Raw genomic sequence first — 20,641 nt, forward strand, 5'->3', positions numbered from 1 at the left:
ACACTCAAAGCACTTGACGATATTACACCTCCGGAGTTAAATCAGTAAAGTATTTATTTCCTCATTTTCCAGATCATTTGAACCTTTGTGTAAGCGCTGCAGAGGTATAAACACAACTCCCTGTGGCCTCCTACTGTGTAGCAGAAAACGTTTCCTGTTCTATTTCATGTTCCTCCACAGGCAGTGAATGGGATCTCTCAAAATTGAAGTGTAATTCTGCAGCGTGGGGAGAGGAAAACCAATGAAGTAGCATAAAACTTTTCCTCCTCGATCCTTTCTTGGAAAAGAAGTGAGCAATCTGAGACGTGATGATCTTGCACCTACACAGGTTTTCATGACGACGTTGTGACTCACCGTCATCTTGTGTTTCTCCGGATGTTCCAGGAGATGAGGAGCAGAGGTGCAATGTGTGTGGGATGCACTTGTGCAAAAAAAAACAGCCTGCTTTGTATTTTCATGGCCATTGTTGTCACAGTTAGCAACATAGTGCCTTTTACAAAAAAAATCTGCTCTACATGTCATTTTGTACATGTAAGTCCTTTACTCTGAAATGCTTATTGTGGTGCACTGTATAAGAGTTCTGGGTCAGAGCTGCTCTAGATGGAGGAAAAACAACCTCATTGATTATCCTCAGGAGACATGCACAGGTGCAAAGACATGCAGTGAAGTGTGTTAACACTTCCAATAAAGGTCGGAGATAAAAGTGAGTTGAAGTTTTTAATGGGAGCAAGTGGGAAGCTGTTAAAACAATGTTGTATGAAGCTGTATAGGATACGGCGAATGATGGAACGGTAGCAGAAGCTTGAAGAAGGTTGCTACTTGTAACAGCAAGGCAACCACTGAAGAAGTTCTACTGTTAGCTTAACACAATGGAACTGTAAGTTACCAAATAGTTTATCATACAGTTTGAATTAATGTTAACAATTTACCCAACATTTCAAGCAATGCACTGATTTGCCTCCAGATGTATTTTCTGTTCAGATCATGGTAACCACGGTTGGTAGTTACAGTAAGTCACATAGCGTCGGGTATCCAGCAAAAGTCAATAAAATGAGAAAGCGCTTTTTCATTATTTCAATATAATAATAGTATAGTACTGCGAGGAGCATAGAATGTAAAAACAAGGGCCCCCTCAGCAACACAAAAGCAGGGTGCAAAATGCTTCTTTCAACCAGGGCCTGAAGAACTTCAACTCTACAAACTATATTAACTCCTCTCTGTGGCTTACATAATATCGGAGGGTCTCCAAGTTAGCTGGGCAGCTCATTTGCTAAAATAGCTAAAACAAATTGCTAGCAAAACTAGCTAACCTTAAGAATGGCTAGGTTGCTCTACGCAGAGTGTAGTATTTTACTTTAATATGACTTTTGTCATTGTCTTTGTCACTTAGCTGGCTGCGATGGCCGAGTGGTTAAGGCGTTGGACTTGAAATCCAATGGGATCTTCCCGCGCAGGTTCGAACCCTGCTCGCAGCGATATTTTTGCAAATTTCCCCGCTGCGGGACTAATAAAGGATTATCTTATCTTATCTTATCTTATTTAACCATCAAAATACGGTGGTTTGATCCAAGTGATGAAGGGTCAATTTGCATAGCTACATTTTCAATCATTGTAAAAAAGTAATAAAGTAAAAAAGTAATGAGAACTGGGAAAAACAGGAGAGTACATACTGTCACTAATAAGAGTGAAATGAGAGATAAACATGTGCTTAACTTGCAAAGGTCTGTTTATGTACTCTGTGATGTCATTGCTCAGTACAGGAGGACTTTATTAGCCTTGCAGTAAATGCCTTATAAAAGCCACAATACAACACAATAAGCCTATTTTCCATGTGCTGGTCAAACTTTTCAACAACGAACGTGAACTCCCTGCTTTAGATTTATGAGACGGGTGCTTGAAACACTTTTCCCAGACTCTATGGCTCATGTTGTCTCCAGTATAAACAGAACTACACAGTAGACCACACTAGATATTGCTTTCTGTCATGGCAATAACATCTTAAACACACAGCACTGAAGACAAAGGAGACGGCGGAGCTAATCCAATTTGCAGAGGAGAACAACTTTGTTGAAAAGGGCCCATAAAGCATAATTCAGAAGTAATCCAATCTATGAAATTACAGATTCTCCCGTTTATATCAATACCAGAGTGTGTGTGCATGTGTGTGTCTGTGCACAAGGCTCATATAAGAAAAAAGAGGCAGAAAGAAATCTGAGCGCTACACTTAAAGTCATAAGATGACGGCGAGGTGAGCGTGATCATCATGTTAGAATCCTTTCACAGTGTAAACGAGACAAAATCATCTTGCAGCAACACAAACAAGCCTCAACTTACTTTTAAAAAGATGTCGCATAGAATTTCATATGAGCAAGCTGCATGCCAAATAGAAAAGGTGCAACATTAAGCATTCTTTAAGCAATAAGTGTCATCTACACCACGATTTATTTGCATGTATAATAACACAGATAATTGGAAAAATATATTATGCAACAATAACCTTAAACACGTACCTCAATGTGCAACATTATTGAAACATAATAAGTATGTCTGTAGACTGTTATGTGCACAGAAGACACAGTAGACTTTCCTAAAAGGTTCAAGTGCATTTCAGAATTAAAACCCTCCTCCATCTCCTGACGGGTTGGCATTGATAAACAGTAAGTGTTGTTTTTCATTAAAGCAAAACAACAAAATCCAAACACTTAACGCTCATACCTCTATAAAATGAATGAAACTGGCTATAAATATAAACAGTAGAAACAAAGAATATGAGCCTACATTTGCTGGCACACTGTGGAGTCTATACATTAACTGAGATATCCATCGAAGCACATACAATGAATATTCATGAGGAATCATTTGTCACGCTGTTCACTTGTGCAGAAACACTCTGGGTCCGCTCTATCACTCATCGGTCTGGCAACCAGCACCCTGCAACGCTTGTTTTCCTCTCGAGCATGAAAAAGTTTATCGATTTTTAAAGTTTTTCATGCTTTCACATGTCTAGCTTTCATGCACATTCAAACTTCTCTTCATCCAACACACTGCTGGAAAGGGAAAGATTGATTCCTGGATGAAATGGATTTGTTAGAGTATGTGCAGTTGGTGCTGATTAAGATGCAGCTAATTAGTGTGCACCTCCCGTGACACCCGCTGGGACTTTGTTGTTTTTTGTGAAGCAGGACCATAAAGGATGCCGTTGTGGAACCACTAATAGAATCATCAGTAACAGAGAGTAAAATCGATGTATGTCCCAGTATTGACGGATTGTTTGTTCATCTTTTGAAGTTCAACATGTACCCTCCAACAAGCAGGATATAACTCAGAATAAGTCACATTTCCCACAGCCAGTTATGAAATATGACAAGCCATGAAACCTCGGTATGACGTTTGGGAAAAGTTCTGGAAAAGTTTGTCAATTAGTCTATTAAGTATGTGTGGGAACGCCGATGATGTAAAGTTTGGGGTATACTTACATTTCCCTCTCTTCTTCTTGTCTGTTAAACCCAAGCTTGTGAAGAGCATGATATATGAAGCCAGTGCCAGTGGATTCTGGGTATCTAATTTCTTGGCCTTAACCAGCCTGTGATTGATGAGACTTCAGCGAATGGACGTGGAGAGCAGTAGAAAGAAGACCTTCCTCAGCCAACCTGCGACATGAACCGCATAAAAAAACGCTTGAAAGTACTTCTCCGTGTTTGATTTTTACGTTTTGGACTACCATGCTGGTGGCACTTCAGACCAATTCAAATAACGTCGAGTAAGTTGTCCGTCGGAGTGAGCGCGATACTTTTCTGAGGTCGTCAAAATCGTTGGCACTTGGTACCAAAACTGTCTTTTGTTAACAGAATAAACCTCATCTGGCGCCGACAGGCTAAAACAAACCACAGACATAACTTTCAAATAGTGTTTGATTCCAGTGAACTCTTACAACCTCTTTTTTTTTTGTTCACCCTAACAAGAAGCTGATTGAAGACATTTCATCTCTTTGCAGCAGAGCAGGAAAACATTTGGATGTAAAACTTTAAATCTGCAGCCGCTATTGGCACATGCCCTCATGACTTAGTGTGTCATGGCAGAGTGAAAAGTTCAGACTCTGTGTGTGGACTCTGAGTCAGACCGAGGGTGCAAATACGTCTTTTATAGTAGTTTGATTTCACCTACTTTGAAGCCAGATGGGTGGGATTTATCACATATGACAACACCGCGAGCGCCAGAAAGTTATTTAACAACCACAGAAAGAGTGTTTGAAACTAAATGTTCATACTTTCTGCCGTGATTGACAGCTAATCTAACAAACTGCGATGCTATAAACTCCACCCATCTGGTACTGCATGTAGATTAAAACAAACACTTTAAGTCAGACTCATTTGCAAAATAGCTGTTCGGATTTAGTGAGAATGTGGGTATGTGAGTCAGGGGGGATGTGACTTTGTGAGGAGAGGAGGAGCGGTGTGGTTTTAATTAGGAGGCTGCTGCAGCGTTGCGGGCTGGGACGCCATGCCAGGACGTCCCGGGAGAAACAGCGCTGACGCCTCCGAGGCCTGCCAAGCGCGGCCACAGGCCTATCCCGGAACGCCTCTGTCCCCGTCACCGTGGGGAACGGCGGGCCCGCAGAACATCTGAGAAAACAATCCTCTTTAGCCCCGTCGTCGCTACGGAAACGCTCCACATTTTTTTTTTTTTTTCCTGTCCGGGGAGACTTATATGGAAGGAAAGGAGGCTGCGCGTGTTCGCTAGATGTTTGTGTTCGACTCTCTGACGTGCTGCAAAATGATACGTCACGTTTGATGACATCACATCCCAGAGAACGAAAAGGAACACGAGGAAAAAGAGGCGCTTTATTTATTTACAAATGTATGTATGTACACTGCTGCTTCTGCATGTAAAAACATTCAACGAGGTTTCATTTGCCTCATGTACTACAGCATGAACTAAAAGGTAATGAGTAAAGAGAGCACCACAGTGCCATCACTAATGAATCATTTATTAATGATTTATAGATCACTAATAAGTCATTAAAGGGGCACCTCATCAGCTTTACACAGGAAGATCAGTTTACACGATGTGATGAATATTACTCCCCCTGTGAAAACAGCTGTTTAATGTTTTCTATGGTTCTGAAGTGAGCACTCTTAAGTCTGGGAACATCTCATCAGTTATCTCAGCTTCTTTGAGCCTTCAGAGTTTTAACAGAAAGCCTTCGTTACCAACTAGAGGCGTTAGAAAGACGTGGAGGGTTTAAACAAAATAAGCTTCTGGGTTGCATCATGGGCATTGTAGGATATAGTGTTTTGGGAGCTTGACCATTTAAAAAGAAACAAATATGTTTCTCACTTGTCCCCCAACATTATGGAACTGCAATACTAAATGCCTTTGCCTTTATTGTCCGAAGTTGTAACAGGTTTAAGAATAGATACAACCTAGCGTTGTTAAACACAGACTCCGTCCGTCATTATTGTCATTAAAGTGTTTTCTGCATTCTTTCAAATTAGTCAAAGTTGTTGTGACCACTCAGAGCCACATTACATGCAAATGTCATCATCTAAAATGACATCTAGACTCCAGTGTGTTTCCTTTCTTATCCAAAAAAGACAAAGCAAACTATGGTTCAAGCGATTCACTTTATCTATACAGCAATTTAGCAATAGTAACAAAGGGCTTAACAGTTGGCAGAACAACATTTACAAGCCATACCATAATTAATATCATGTCTGGGATGTGCACAGATTTGGCATTTATGAGACTTAATGAGGATAAACACTGACAAAAGATTTAGTACACCCACACTACAACCCAAAGGTTTCCCTCACAAATGACTTATTAATTAATAAATGATTAATGGTATTGGAAAGTACAATGTGAGTGTGGCAGGCGAAATGAATGGAGCTTATTATAGGTATTTATCTAAATGACAAAGTTATACAATATTCATGACCGAGTGAGTCTTTGGACCTCAGCCCTCTCTCGGCCTTAATGAGCTCTGTAACTTGTTTTGAACGCCTCACAAACATTTTGCGTCTGGACTTGATCGTGTCCTGATGAAGGTCTCGGCGGCGTTGACCTCGCCCTCAGCTGTCGCCAGTCAAAGCCTGACGTACGACATGATTGCATCGCCCTGAGATCCTTTTTGAAAACAGCCCTCACTTTGCAGATCAAAACGCATTTCAAACTCGCTGCATCTGCCTTTGTGTCACACGCTGCCATATGCAACACAGAAAGAGAGAACACCCGCCCTCTCCTCCTCTTGGTATTCCTTACAATTTCCATGCTTTAATAGTATTATTCGCTCAACACAAATCAATAGTACTGACGGTCCTCGTAAAACACATTTCTCAACACGGACTCAAAGTGTAGCCGTTTGTGGAGCGCTGCAATTATGTGACGAGCAGAGGAGGACGGAGGGTGAGGGTGGGGGGAGGGCCTGTGGGTTGACTAATGAATACCCAGGGGGAAGAATGTTGGGGGAAGAATGAAAGTATGATGGTGCGAACGACGTTCAAGCTTTCTTTTATGTGTGACAGTTCCCTCTCTGTCTGAGCGAACATTGAAACAGGACGAGGCCGAGCGCGGAAAACAAATAGGCAGCCCTTGACTCTGATTATAGGTTTGAGCAAATTGGAATCCGAGTACAAAGGGAAAACCACACTTTACTGAGCGCCCATAATGGATTCTTCATGAGAGTGTGTGTGTGTGTTCGTGTCTGCGTCTCTGTTATCTGTCAGCATCTGTGTGTGTGTGTGTGTGTGTGTGTGTGTGTGTGTGTGTGTGTGTGTGTGTGTGTGTGTGTGTGTCCCATGAGAGCGAGTGTGTAAGTACATCTATTAAGATATAAACATAGCCGTCACACGCTGACTGTAATTGGCCCTGAAGCCGAAGTGAGCAGATATTTGCTGTTTGTTAGTGTTTTGAAAACATATCTTAACTCCTTATAATCAATTCCACTAATTAGGCAATACATTAGCTGAAGCCCTTTCAAGAAGATAATATGTAAAGACCCCAGATGGTTCACAACAATATCATTGGGTGGTCTCTTCCCATTCCTTTGTCATTCATATAGCAAATGAGGCAAAAAGCCGAGGTAAGCATGAACATACAAAACTTACTTCTCATTTATAACCCCAACGGTTCCACTGATGGTGAGGTGGCGGAAATGTGCCAAGAGAAGAAAACTGCAAGTAACTAAATATAGATGCAAACATAATGTTTCATACTTAAAGGTGTTAAATTTGAAATGCTAAGCTAGTCTGTCGCCTCCATACAGCTCTCAACGTGACCAAGGATGAGCCTACGGCTTGCAGCTAACGGTGCTAAAGGAGATAACAGTGCAAACAACAGCAACAGTGCTGATAGAGCTAACACCTTAAGGGGAACTGGTGGTTGGGCGCTTGTCTTCTGTGGCGATGGTGACGTTGTTCGACGGCTTTATTGGCTGCAAACGCCGTATTGGCCGCGAGCTAGCCAGTATGAAAACTCAGCTTTGCAAGTCTTTTACGTGTGTCAGAATTTGGTATTGAAGAAAACTCTACAGAGAACGTTTACGTAAAGGATGTGAATACATCTTCCATCGCTGGTGGTCCAGTGATTACACAGCATCTCCTGTGACCTGAGTGTTTTTAAGTTTTATTTTTTTGGTTGGCAAACTCTTCACCCAGCATTGGATTGGCAACTCTCAACCACTGCTTGACGTGCAGTTCACGGTGCTCCTGTAAGAGAGTTGTCAGTGGTGAATCAAGGATTGTGTTAAAGAAAAGAGACTGGAGATGAATGAGTCTTCTTCTCAAATACATACAGCATATTTTGCATGCCAAGTTGAAAGTGTTAAACTCTTAAATTTGGGATATTTTAGTGAAGGTTGACAGGAAGAGTGGGGTTAAACACCAGCACGCTTATAATTCAGTCTTGAATGGATGCGTATTTGTTTCTGTGGAGCTACAGTGTGATGGTCCATCTCTGCAGCTGTCAGAGGTGGAAGAGAGAGAGAGACTGCAGCAGCGCTCACGTTTGATGGGAGTTCTGCTGGCTTTCATCACGATGAATCATGCATTCATCATTCATTTATCACGTCCCCTAGAGGCTGAGGACACATGATGGGAGGGTTACAGTAAACTCTAGAGTTAAACACTCACGCTCTTATGCATCTTAAGCAGTTAGCTGGTGCTTTTTTAAGCCCCGGTGTCACCCGCGCCCCAAAAATCTGAAGTTTTCAGACATCAGAAGCAGCCGCCGTCATCATCCATCAGCCCTCTTCATCCAGAGCGGAGATCGTCTGCGGCGTTAGCGATGCGACGCTCTGAGATCAAAAAACCCCCCAAAATTTACGTCACCGTGGCGGCGCTGCGAGCGGATAAAAAGCACACGCGATGTAACTTTACACGCCTAATGAGGCAGCTATATGAACTGTGAAAGTGCTTCGCTAATTATCCTCCCTCGTGGATTGTTGTCAGTGCAGAGTTCGGCGCCCATCCAGATGCATAAATCATCAGGACACGTTTACAGGCACCCGGATTAATAGAGGTTAATACGGGTGGGTGCTGGGACTTCCAGGAGATGGGTGGTAGTCTCTTGCTTGGTGGATGGAGAGAGAGAGAGTTCATCGCTCTGTGTGTATGTGTGTGTGTGTGTGATGTGATGTGAAGAAAATGAAAACTTGACATAAGCTTCCAGAATCCAGCTTTTAATGGTATTTCTGCTTGGTTGGATAACAGAGGCGAGAGTGACAGGAATCACAGAGGAGATCCAGAGAGTGTGTGTGTGTGTGTGTGTGTGATGTGTGCCGAACATCAAACTCACAGCAGCGCACCAACCCAACACCCAGTTTTAAAGAAACAGAAACATATTCAATGCAGATGTTCTTTTGCATCCTAAAATCCTTGTTTTCTTTGTTGAATGACGAATAAAGAACAATTGAGAATGAGTCTGTTTCTCTGTGGTGTGCAGATGGGGTTATGAGGCCTATCAAGCTGGGTGGAGCTGCTGGCTCCAAATCATTTTGTGGTGGATCTCTTCTGATGAGCACCATGGGATGGCTGGCAGTGACTGGGCGGGTTGCACGGTGGGCAAAGTTAAAACAAATGATCTGTGACCTGGAAGGGTGTAAAATGGTGGCATGGTAAGCAAGCACACCTTAAATCTGTCATATATTCATCATAAATAGATGTCAATTGCAGCGTATTATTCCCATGAAGCGGTCGGGTGAGATGTAGCTGCTGCACTCATGCGTATCGCAACAGTAGATTGGTTGATTGGTTGACAGATGATGCAGGTAGGATGTCTTCTCTGCCTCCCCAAGAGGAGGCGGAGTTAAACATTTTGTCACGCTTTACAGATTGTGTTTACACCTGGCTGAGATCCAACCGTAATAAGGACAGATCACCTTCCTCTTTGGTCGTTATCAGGCCGATCCAATCACATCCGATCAGAGTACGCAGCCTGATCTCACTCTCAACTTGTCAAATACAGCCGCCCCGGAAGTGACACATGGCCTCTTGATTATGACGCACAAGCCACTCTTTAGCGTCTGTATGAGAAGCTCCTGGCTTTTAACTAACTCCAGTGTAAACCCAACTGCTTCTGAGCAGCTGACCCAGTGTAAAGATCAAGAAAGTCCCTTAAGGGTTTAGTAGCAGAGGAGATTAGAAGGGTCAAAATAACTCCGGACTCTCCGCCTTCGACTGCTGTGTGAAACCAAGTCATTACAGACTTATTTTACCACAGTCTGTTACGGTACTTCCGTACTTTACTAACAACAGTTATCTACCAAGCGTAGTTCAATATTAACCCAAAAACACAATCTTTTCCCAAACCGAACCAACTTCTTTTGCGACATAAGTTCACCTAAAAAGGAAGTAAACTACGTTGAAAGTTTAGTTTGAAAAGAGACTATATGCAAGTTATGAGTGGACACTGTAAACACGGATGTTTATTTTGAAAAGCCACACATACATGTAAGGGGGGAAAGTGACACTTCCAGACTGGACACATCCAACACGGAAATTAGAAGAGCGAAATTAGAAGAGCGTCATAGTTCGAAGCGTAAGAAAAAACTGATCAAACGTGTGTTAGATCAGAATACATTCTGTATGTATTTCCACTTTGCATCTAGATTTGTTTTAATTTAAGACGAACTAGTTTCACGCACAGCACCAAACTTGGAAATATATCATAACAAACTTGGTGCATTGGACCCACGATTTAATAAGTGACCTGGAGTTGGACTCTCCTCAGGACCAGCTGCTCTTTACCTGCATGGTTCATCGATCACCAGTGGTCAGTGAAAACTTTCCTCAGCACTCACAGCGACCTCTCCTTTTTTAAATTGAACATCCTCAATGTGTGCTAATAACTGATCTGTGCATATTTAAGACTTATTAGCATCAGGCAAAAACACGCCTTGCAGATGTTAAAAGACTGAACTCTGCAGCCTCGTATGAGAAAGCAGACACAGCTGGCACTTTCTTTGGAAGGTTGAATTCTAAAACATGATCCATTTAGCAAAAAAAAACTGTCACCTGATGTTGACGCTCTTACACTGAAGACACATATGATTACGCTTTATGCACTGAAATCTAGTGCATTTTGATGATATAACTGTAATCTCTATCTGTCTGTCAGAGAAGATGGCAGAGTTTCAAATGAACCTCACAGATTTCTTTCGGTTTCCTCCGTTGTGTTTGCGCTTACCATAGATAAAGCGGAGGTGTTGGGTAGGTCGGGGGGGGGGAGGGGGTGGAGGTTGGGCCCCGGCGGCGTCGAGGGACATGAAATGGAACCCACGCACTGAAAGGAGACGAGAGCCCCCGAGGCGCACAGTGGACTTATTTTTATTCCTCCGTCCCATCACACCTGTTTACAAGAGGAAGCGGTGATGTCACCCACTTCACACTTGGGGACAATGGTGGCTGGAAGAAAGCAACAGGTCGCGAGGGGCGGCGGGAGGGGGAGGAGGAGGAGGAGGGGCTGTCGAGGGGGCCTGAAGAAGCTCTCCGTTTTATTTACCATGGAGACTATGTTTTGGCCCCTTCGGCTGGAGCACAATAACACTTGCGGGTTCAAGTTCCTGCCGTCCCCCTTATTCTCTGTGTCCTTTAATTCTGCACCAGCCTCTCTCTCATACATCATATGGCTGGAGCTCAAAGACATGAATTTCCCATCTATTGAGACTTCTCTGTAATTACCTTGAGAGGAGGAGGAGGGGGAGGATAAAACAGGGAAGTGAAGAGAGGGGGGGGGGGGGGCACATATTAAAAGTGCCTGAAAAAGAAATACTCCGCATTCTTCTATCACTCTTCACAAATGCAATAAAAGAATGAAGAGGAGGAGGAGGAGGTGTTGGGTATGAGGGTACACATAAAAAAAACGGGGTGCGTTCCAGGAGAGTCGGTCCCCGGAGGGGAATCCGAATAAATTAATCACAGCGATTGGCTTTTTTATTTTTTTTTATTTTCTCTCTCTCCTTTCCCTCTGGCAGGACGCTGTCATCTAATTGGGCCCTGCCTCCGCGCGGCGCTCCGATTGGCCGAGAGGGAATGTGAGAACCTGGAGACCTCGGCCAACGAGGCTGACAGGAGCTCAAAGGGCAGCTTCTCTCTCCCGACGTGAATGGAGAGGAGCCGGGGAGGTAGAGGGAGAGAGGAGGGGGAGATAGACGGGGGGGGGACGGGGACACACACTATTATACAGCTACTAATGGAGCGGCGGATTTGGAGTGGGATAATTAAAACCAATGGAGTTTTTTGGGGGGGGGGGGAGTGTGTGTGTTTTCACGTGTGCATGTTCACATGTTTGTAAGAGAGGAGGAAAGAGCGAGAGGCCATGAGAGGCAGAGCAGTGAGGGGAGAGGGAGAGAGAGTGAACCCCACCAACAAAAGCAGGGATGTGTCGTCCCCCCAATCCTCCTTCCCCCCCCCCACCTGCTGTGGTCTCCCAATGGCCAGACATCTGCCTCATTATAGCCTGCACTTCACTGCATGCTGCCCATTGTCCGCGGCCATTCTGTTTGTGCACACCATTCTGAGGCCTGCAGAAATAGCTGCACAGCCACAATGTCCTCTGAGCACAGAGCATAGTGTCGTCCTCGTCCCCCCTCCCCCTCCCCCGGAGGAAGTGTTTTTTGTTTTGAAAAAAAAACAAAAACGGCCTTGAAATCGTCCATTGCTTTCGGGGAGAGACAGTGATACCTGGGAGGCAAAGCGAGGGGAATCGAACAGCGTGTTTTTACTCCTCTCCTCTCTGATTCATGTTCCCTTCACAGTCATCTGGTCAGGAGAAGAGGTGCCAACTGAATCCACAAGTTTCATTTTTCATTTTTATTTTTTTAGTTAGTTATTGTGTTTTTATTCAGTCATCACACACAATACAATGGATACAGCCTATATATAATATAGAATACAATATAACGAAAAGGCATAGGCAGAAGCATGAAGCTTATATATGCCTATCCTACTTTCCCATCAATAAAGCCACCCTCAATAAAACAAAAATATATAAATAAAGAAAATAAATATATATACTTTATTCAGACTTGTAACCCTCAAAAATAGCTTTATAGACAGTTACACATTCTTACATTTATATTAGAATTGTTCCATACTTTAACCCCAACAACAGAAATTAATCTTCTTTTCTTACAAACATCTCTTACAAAAATCATATTTACACTCGTGTATTGAAAGAAAACCTTTGTACACAGTCTGGCAGTGATTTCATTCACACCACAAACAACCAAACCAGGCGATTGTGTTGATTAGGACACTTTTAACAAAGACACAAAGGAACTAATCGGTGGAATCACCTGCTGCAGTTAGGTGAGTCAGAGCCATGAGTGTGTGGACGTAAGGTTGGCAGGGAGTTTAAAAAAATGGATGGGAACCAACGTTCATCTCTTGAGAGTTGCCCTTTAGAGTTTTGTCCATGAATCACTGAGAAAAGCACTTAACCCCCCAAAAAGACGTGTCAGCAGAAGATCACTCTTGTTTTATTTCACACTATAAATCAATTTGAAACCATTTTCTGTTCTGTTGTGAGCCTTTTTTTACTTTTTTTTTTTTAACCTGAGCGAAAAAAGAATCAAATATTCAGTAAAGACCAAACTTACTCGCACAGGTGTTTCCACTTACTTTCCCTAATTACACCTCTTCACAGGAGGGGCGTGTTCGTTTCGTTTCACCTGTTACAGATGGACAACTTGCACCTTTAGGAGTAATTTAGAGCTTTTCCATGTCATGCATTTTGACCTGTTGCAGGATGAAAAGCACAGGTGTAGTCAATAACTTCAATGGCGGCTGGGTTCCATTTCGATGTTTAAGTCTTCAGGATGTTTTTCTATAGTCCATGCAGGTTCACTGTCATGACCTATTAAGACACAGAGTGGAACAGAGCCAATGGTAATGCTAACAGTTACACCTATGTTTTTCTTGCTCCTACAAGTCTGAAAACTGTTTGCTGTGGGGGAAAAAAAGGTAAATTGTGTGCTCAAGTGTGCTCAGGTTATTCCCAGAAAAGCTGAGCCCAACCTCACTGTAACCCGAGCAGAGGTCTAATCAACCAGATCAACTGGAACCACCAGTGTAGGGAAGAAAATGCTCTTTGAATGGTGTTGAATAGCTAATTTATGAGCTTGTAGTGACAGCTTAATTCCTCAAATCCATTTTTTCCCCACAAGAATAGGTTAAAGGATGTTTGACAATTACACCACCTTTAGACAAAGTCAAATACACATCAAGGCTCTTCACAAACACACTTGAGATTGAGACAGAACATGGTGGAAGGCGCTAACGTTACCTTACAGACTAAATCCAAGGGAAATCAGTGTTCAAATTTAGATAATTTGGTTCACAATGATGGAAAAAGACTTGAGGGACTGACTGAAAATTAATAATATTAAATATTCATGAAAATCACCCCGCTGTGTCTGCGGCTGATTCACAGCTGCACAGTTCATTAAACAAAAAGTCACGGACTGAACTTGTGCTCTGTCAGCTGCTGTCACTTTATAACATGAAATTAAAAAAAATACATTTATAAAACCTCCTGGAGGGGCAAAGGAGGCCGACACACATTTTTCATGTGTTCTCCTACAAATGTCCAACAAGACGAGTCAAGTTCTCCTCGTTGCACGGATACAGTTTTTTGAAAATATACAGTTGTCTTCATGGGAAACAACTTGGGTTGGGTTCAACGTATCATCTTACAACAGTCTGTATGATATCTTACAAAAACATTTTCCTACAAAAGCCAAAGAACATGTGACTATTTCTGCTTGTTGCAAACGCTCTTTTAAAATAAACTTCTGTCTTCACAGGAAAGGTGCCGTAACGACATTACGCGAGTTACGTAATAAATAAATCAACATTGACTTTTCGTTTCATGTGGTGAAAGATCGCTGGTTGTCGGACCCATCCACCTCCAAGTTTGTGCTTTTGCGGTCTTTATACTTCCTCGTTCATGATGACGTGGATGACATACGAAATCATTTTGTGGGATATTTACAAATAACGTTGCATTATTTTTCGTAGGTAGAGCTACAAATGCTGGACTACAGCAGCTTGTTGAAAAATTGATTTTGGGTACAATAACTAGTGAAGTGGCGTTATTAATGTACGGAAGTCACGTGAGAAATAAGTCAACTTGGACTTACTGTTTCAGAGGAGACACTAACAGCGGTCTCCTGGGTGAAAGTCCCGTGTTTTTGGACCCAACTGTCCTGTCTGAGTTGGAACACTGATAAAGACATCTGAAACACCTGACCTCTGAGGAAGTAAACCATGTTTCCATGTAAACTATTTACTCTAGTACAGTTAGAGCGACATAATGTTTTGTGTGCCAGCATCTTTTTAAAGGAGTAAGCATTTTGTTGAAGGAAAAAAATAAAAGCTCATACTGGCTTCATTGTTATCTTGACATGCTTTCTTGCTGTTTGGGAAACGGTTTTCTCTTTCATTGTCTGCCAATGTTTTTGTATTGAAGCAGCTGATGCCTCATATTCCGTGTCAGTGCTTTGCACATAATCATACTTATGTTAAAGGTTTTTTCAGGATACTGCTCTTATCACTGTGGTGAATCAGCAATATGATCATCATGGGGGAAACACACACTTAACATATAAAAAGCAGCTCTGAGGACTTACTCATCTCTTTGATTTATCACCCCACAATACACTTACACATCAAACATGAAAACCTTCATGTTCCCATGAACATACAGTTAGCACACATGTTGTCAGCACAGTAAAATTAAGGGTTTTCAAAAGGGACTCTGGTGCTCGGAAACACTACCACTTTTGTCCAAAGGGACCGCCAAAATCAACACAAGACAAGATTTCCTCGTAGTAGCTTTAAGTGTGTGCCAACACACAATTAATTCTGCCCTTATTTCGTCATGTTTTGTTTTCATTTTGCTTAATACTAAAAGCATCAGACTGAATGACTCCGGGGTGCAGTCCAAGAGCATTTCATCAGTCTTGTTGTACTGCAGTGGGTGGGGATTTAGTCCAAGGTTGAGTAATAGCTTACTCTAAACTCCAACTTTCATAACAAGCTATGACAAGATAATCTGACCGACTTTTACTAATTCTCCGCACTAATTACATTTGCTGTATTCGTGTGTCAGAGGTGTTAATGCATGTGGCTAATTAATCACCGCAGAAGACTCCCGCGCTGCCTGCTCTGCTGCACACATTCAAGACCCGGAGAAAGAGGAAGACAGAGAGAGAGGGGGAGGGAAGGAGGGAGGGAGGGAGGGAGAAAAAACCTTCATCACTGCATATTTTTTAACCTTTTATTTCAGTTTTCATCTTAAGGGTTTACAATGAGTGTTGAAAAATACAGGACTGGAGCTCATTCCTTTGAAGTTGCCGGCTGATGTAGAAAAACAGGCGAAACCTCAGAGAGACGAGCGTTTCATGTGAATATTTAAACAAGTGAAACATTAACCATTCATTTTTTTATTGCTTCTCTGTATTTCTATCCATTTTATCTTTCTGTAATTGGGTGTTTTCTGACACCCAATTACAGAGACCAGATCTATGACTATCAGTCAACCACATCGTAATTTGTGAGGAATGCAGGCACTCTTTACAAAAAGAAAAAAGTAAATAAATAAAAAGTGTCAAGACAACCCCTCGCCTGCTTGCGCATACCACACGGGCACTTAGTTTCAAAGTAGCGCTGCCCACCGTGGCCCGCATACTTTCATATAGCGTGCTCCCTTTCTCCTCGGGGCCTGAGGTGAATGTGGCCTTTGAGAGTGGAGGGAAAGCAAACATGTAGCCGGCAGCTCTCGCCTGGGAAAAGAACATCCAAACTGAGTGGGGCTGTCTTCAGAGCGACAGCCTGAGCAAACAACCTGAGAGGGCTTCATGAGAGTGGGGGGGCCGCTGGGTGACTGAGGGGCTTCACGGAGCCCGCCGGGGTCCCACCTTTCATACAACGGAGGCTCTTTAACGTTTTCAGACGCCGTCGGGAGCGGGAGATGGTGCGATATGATCCAAGACGACGTTTGAAAAGCACAAAAAACTTACAAAAATGATTCATAGTGCAAACCTTAAACAAATTAGAGTGCCCCCTCTGCAGCTTCACTGGTCTGAAAGGGGGAAGTGTTTGTGAAATTTGAATTTCAATATACAGAAATTCCTGCGTCATACTCCAGCCTGCAGGTTTGGATGTTAATGGTTGGGTTTTATTAACATTTAATCAAATCTGAATCCCAGTCAGAAACCGTTTCGGCTATTTTTTGAGTTAATAAAGTTAAAATAACTAAACTCAAGGACTCAAGGAATCTTTAATCAGCTCTGGTAGAGAGGCAGGAAACGCCATGGTTTTTATAAATAGGGTTCACAAATTTTAGCTACAACCCCAAAATGTAATTAGCAAAATCACATGAAATGCTGATTAAAGTAGATCATTTCACTCTTTAACAATCTTCAACCGAGTACAGACACTGAAGACAGCACATAATCAAAGACTATCGGAACCCAACCTTAGCTATGTAGACTGCAGGCCAGGGATCGAACCACCGGCCTTCTGATTAGTGGATGAACTCTCTACCTTCTGAGGCTTGTAATAGTTGTGCTTAATAGTTTTGGTACCCTTAAAACCCCATTAGGACCCAGTCTGGCACCAAACATTTGAAATGGTCCAGAACTGCAGAGGCTAAAGATAGGATGGTATTTAGTCTAAACTTTTTGGAAGGGGCACTTATTTTGCGGCTTTTGGGCAAATTTGTATTTGATTGATGAAATTGTAGACCTGGAAACACATCCAAACCGCACATTAGAACTTAATTCGTGCATGGGCTAAATCTGTATACTCTCTATTGAGGAGAGATGATGCAGCTCTTCATGATCATTAACTCACTTTAGATTGAAGCTAACAGAAAAATCAAGCCTTCTGTAGTTTTAAAAAAGAAGCCAGCTTGGTGCATTATTTGTAGAAACAACAAAACTTCAGGTATTGACTTCTAATTAAACACAAAAGGATCTTTGGAATAAACTCTAGTGTTGGCTCTTTCTTTGGGCAGAGAATCAGAAAACATTTTTCATGCCGTGTCGGAACCAACAGAAAGTAGTTCAATATTTCATTTTAGGCCCCAACTCATAATTCACACAACTAAAGATATGTCTTAAAAAAGAAAGTAAAAAATAGTTTTCCCATTATCTGACTGAAGAATCAGGGCACCATTGGTTATGAAAACAAAAGCATCTGGGCAGGTGGATAAAGTTAATAAAAGCACAGAGAGTGAACAGACTCTGTAAATAGTATCATTCCTCATTTTGCCTATCAATGACCCAATGAAGAGGTTTAAATGTGGAGCGATGTGGCTGTGAGTGGTAGCGGGGGGGCTTACTGGCTTGTTTATCCAGCGTCCCCCAAGTCGTGACTACTGTTCGTAGGGCCAGGATCAGAGCCCACGGAGCGGGTCTTTGAGTGTTTAGTCCGTGGATTAGCTATTGTGCCGGGCTAGCACGATCACCCCCACCCACAGCTCATTGGCCACCCAACCCAATACACCAACTCTATTGTGAGCACCCAGCACCGAGGGGGGTCAAAGTCCAGTATTCACTTAGAATTTGAGGATAGGATGGCCGATTTGGGACCAAATTGTCGTCTTAGCCAATTGAACATTATAGATTGAATCATAATAGGTATCAGTGTGTTGTGTCCAGCCCGTTTTCGTTCACAAGTCGTCTAAAACCAAAGCTTTGTCACAACCCTCGGCATCTGATACTGATGCACAAGGAACCCTTTAGCATCTGTATGAGATGACTTGCAAGTAACTACAATTTAAACCCATCTGCGTCATAATTAGACATTCAGAAAAAAAAATGCTCTGGGAGTGTAAAGACAATGATGTTGTAGTCAAACAAACACAGGACTTTCAACCAGGAGACCGTTGTTTGTGTCCCAAAGTGTTATTTTTGAAGTAAAGATTCTTAAACCTTACTAAGTGGTTTTGTTGCCGATAATTTTGATTGAATTCACAACTTTAGGGCCACCCGCTGTGTTAGAAAGTTAGAATGAGAATGTGTTGAATGCCAAACTTTATCACAAACATAAAATCTGCATTACAGAGTGGGGAGTTTGCAACACATTCATCTGGTATTGGTTTGACGACTGATAAGCCATGCGCAAAAGGCTACCAAAAATGTCCCAATGCATCACATATCTATTAAGTTAGTGCTATATATTACTTTTAGGGTAATATTTTTCTTAAAACAAGTAAAACATCAACCAATAGGGATATTTGGATTTTCTTTGTGTAATTAATTGTGAAAACCCCTTATGGTATTACCTTATTGATACTTGTTTTTGGAGGTTCTTGAGATAAACTACTGTTAGTTTTACACCTCATTTAAGGATCTGGTTTAACTGTGGAATAGGTAATAAAAAAGAAACATATAAAACTGACAATATTTGCAGAACAAAGCGGTTTTGGGCCAGCAGACTGTGGGCCTGTGGTTTTCAGCCAAAAAGATTTGAGCGCTCTTAACCAGAAGAGAATATATCGCTAATTGAATTTTTTATGATTCCATTCCCCAGTGTGGTAACCCTTTACGTCGTCCTCTCACACAGCACAGTGCCGCTGCTCATTCCACATAGCTGCAGTGCCGAGGTGACGGCCTGCCTGTGCACCGAGGGCAAACAGATGGTCGACAACAGACCAGGAGAGGCGTCTTTGACCGGGCGGCAGCGCCAGGAGCTGCCAACAAAAAAAGATCTCCAATCCAAAGCCCCGGGGGGGAACAATGGGCCAAATGCAGGGTGAGTCAGTTCTCATTCACTCAGCAGCTGGCTGGGAACCAACAGGTCGGCGTGCTCGGCACTCCACACGGACGACAAGAGGGGGAACCTCGCCACAACGAGGCCGAGAGGGAGAGCTTGTCGGCAAATGATCAAAATGGTGAGAGAACCAATCAGTGGTGGTGTAATCCCAAACCTCTCTTTGTTGGCTCTCGGTTTTGTTGGAGCACCTGTTTGACACCTTCTCTCTTTGATCATTCCAGCTCACTTTCGGAGGGGGAAATCATCCTTTTTTCTGACAATGGGCAGGTTCATCTCACTTCAGATGTATTGAGGAATGTGCAAACAACAGTGACATTGGGCTTGAATTTAGGAATTGCAAGAGAAAAAAACACATTTGCCTGATCACAAAAGCCAACTGTTATTATCCTTGCATGGATATATGAGACACATTTGGCAATTATTGAATCAGTCCATTTAAATGCATGTTGAATGAGAGTGGAAAGCCTCACAGGGCATGTAGAGGGTTCATTCCTGTAATTCATTCAGATTGTGATGATTATTTCTCCCGGGTCAAGAAAAACTGCAAACTGAGAGTGCTACAAGCAAAGGGTTTAATTCCAGCTTTGCCCTCGAACAAATACGCCAATGTTTACATATCACAGATACCAGTGGAAAGAACCACCTTGTATATTGTTGGAGGGACTGTTAAGTGGTTTATGCTGTGCAGTAAGATGTGCTTTAACTGCCTTGCTGTCTAATGACATTTCTGCCTATCTGCCCACCAGTCTGTCTGTCTGTCTCACTCTCTGCTAGACGAAGCAGCCTGACTGAGCCCTGTTAAAGTTAATAGCTCTCCACAAGCACAGAAGCCCAGACAGGCCAACACCAATAAAGCTCAAGCAAATTATATCAGAGGAAAAAAAAGAGGCACTGAGGAGTAAATTTGTTATTGGGTTCGGCATTCCTCGGCTTAGGAGGAGGACTCTTGCGTCACGCAGGAATAACTTTTGGAACACTGCAGAAACGATTGCAAACTGTGGGCCTCGAATACGCACCGGCTCTTTGGCATGGCCGGGATATCGTCGGGGCCTGGCTTCAACATCCTGAGAGGGTGAAAAGTGTCCCTGGCAAAGCTCCTGTCCTCTTAGCCTCTGTCATACACCGTGTCCTGTGGCAGACTGCCATTATTAGGCATCTGGCTGCTTACTTTACGCTAAAATACAGTTTGCTGAAAGTCAGCATAACGTGGAGGTGAAACCAGCATTACCCTCAACTGGAAACAGGTCTGCTTTTCTCAGTGTTTTAAAAGAAAAAGGTTGTAGTTATGAATATGAAATATTGTCTATTTAGCTCAACTCTTTACATTTTTACAAGAAATTGTTATAGGTCATAAAATATAT

The 20,641-nt window shown here is 42.6% G+C and overlaps 1 non-coding gene across 1 annotated transcript; it reads left to right on the top strand.

Moving 5' to 3' along the window:
* The first annotated feature begins 1,393 nt into the window (after nucleotides 1-1,393).
* Nucleotides 1,394-1,475, top strand: trnas-uga (transfer RNA serine (anticodon UGA)). Its single transcript has one exon. It is a non-coding gene; the product is annotated as a tRNA-Ser (tRNA).
* Nucleotides 1,476-20,641: the final 19,166 nt, after the last annotated feature.

Source organism: Anoplopoma fimbria, chromosome 15, assembly GCF_027596085.1.
Source record: "Anoplopoma fimbria isolate UVic2021 breed Golden Eagle Sablefish chromosome 15, Afim_UVic_2022, whole genome shotgun sequence".
Taxonomy (NCBI): domain Eukaryota; kingdom Metazoa; phylum Chordata; class Actinopteri; order Perciformes; family Anoplopomatidae; genus Anoplopoma; species Anoplopoma fimbria.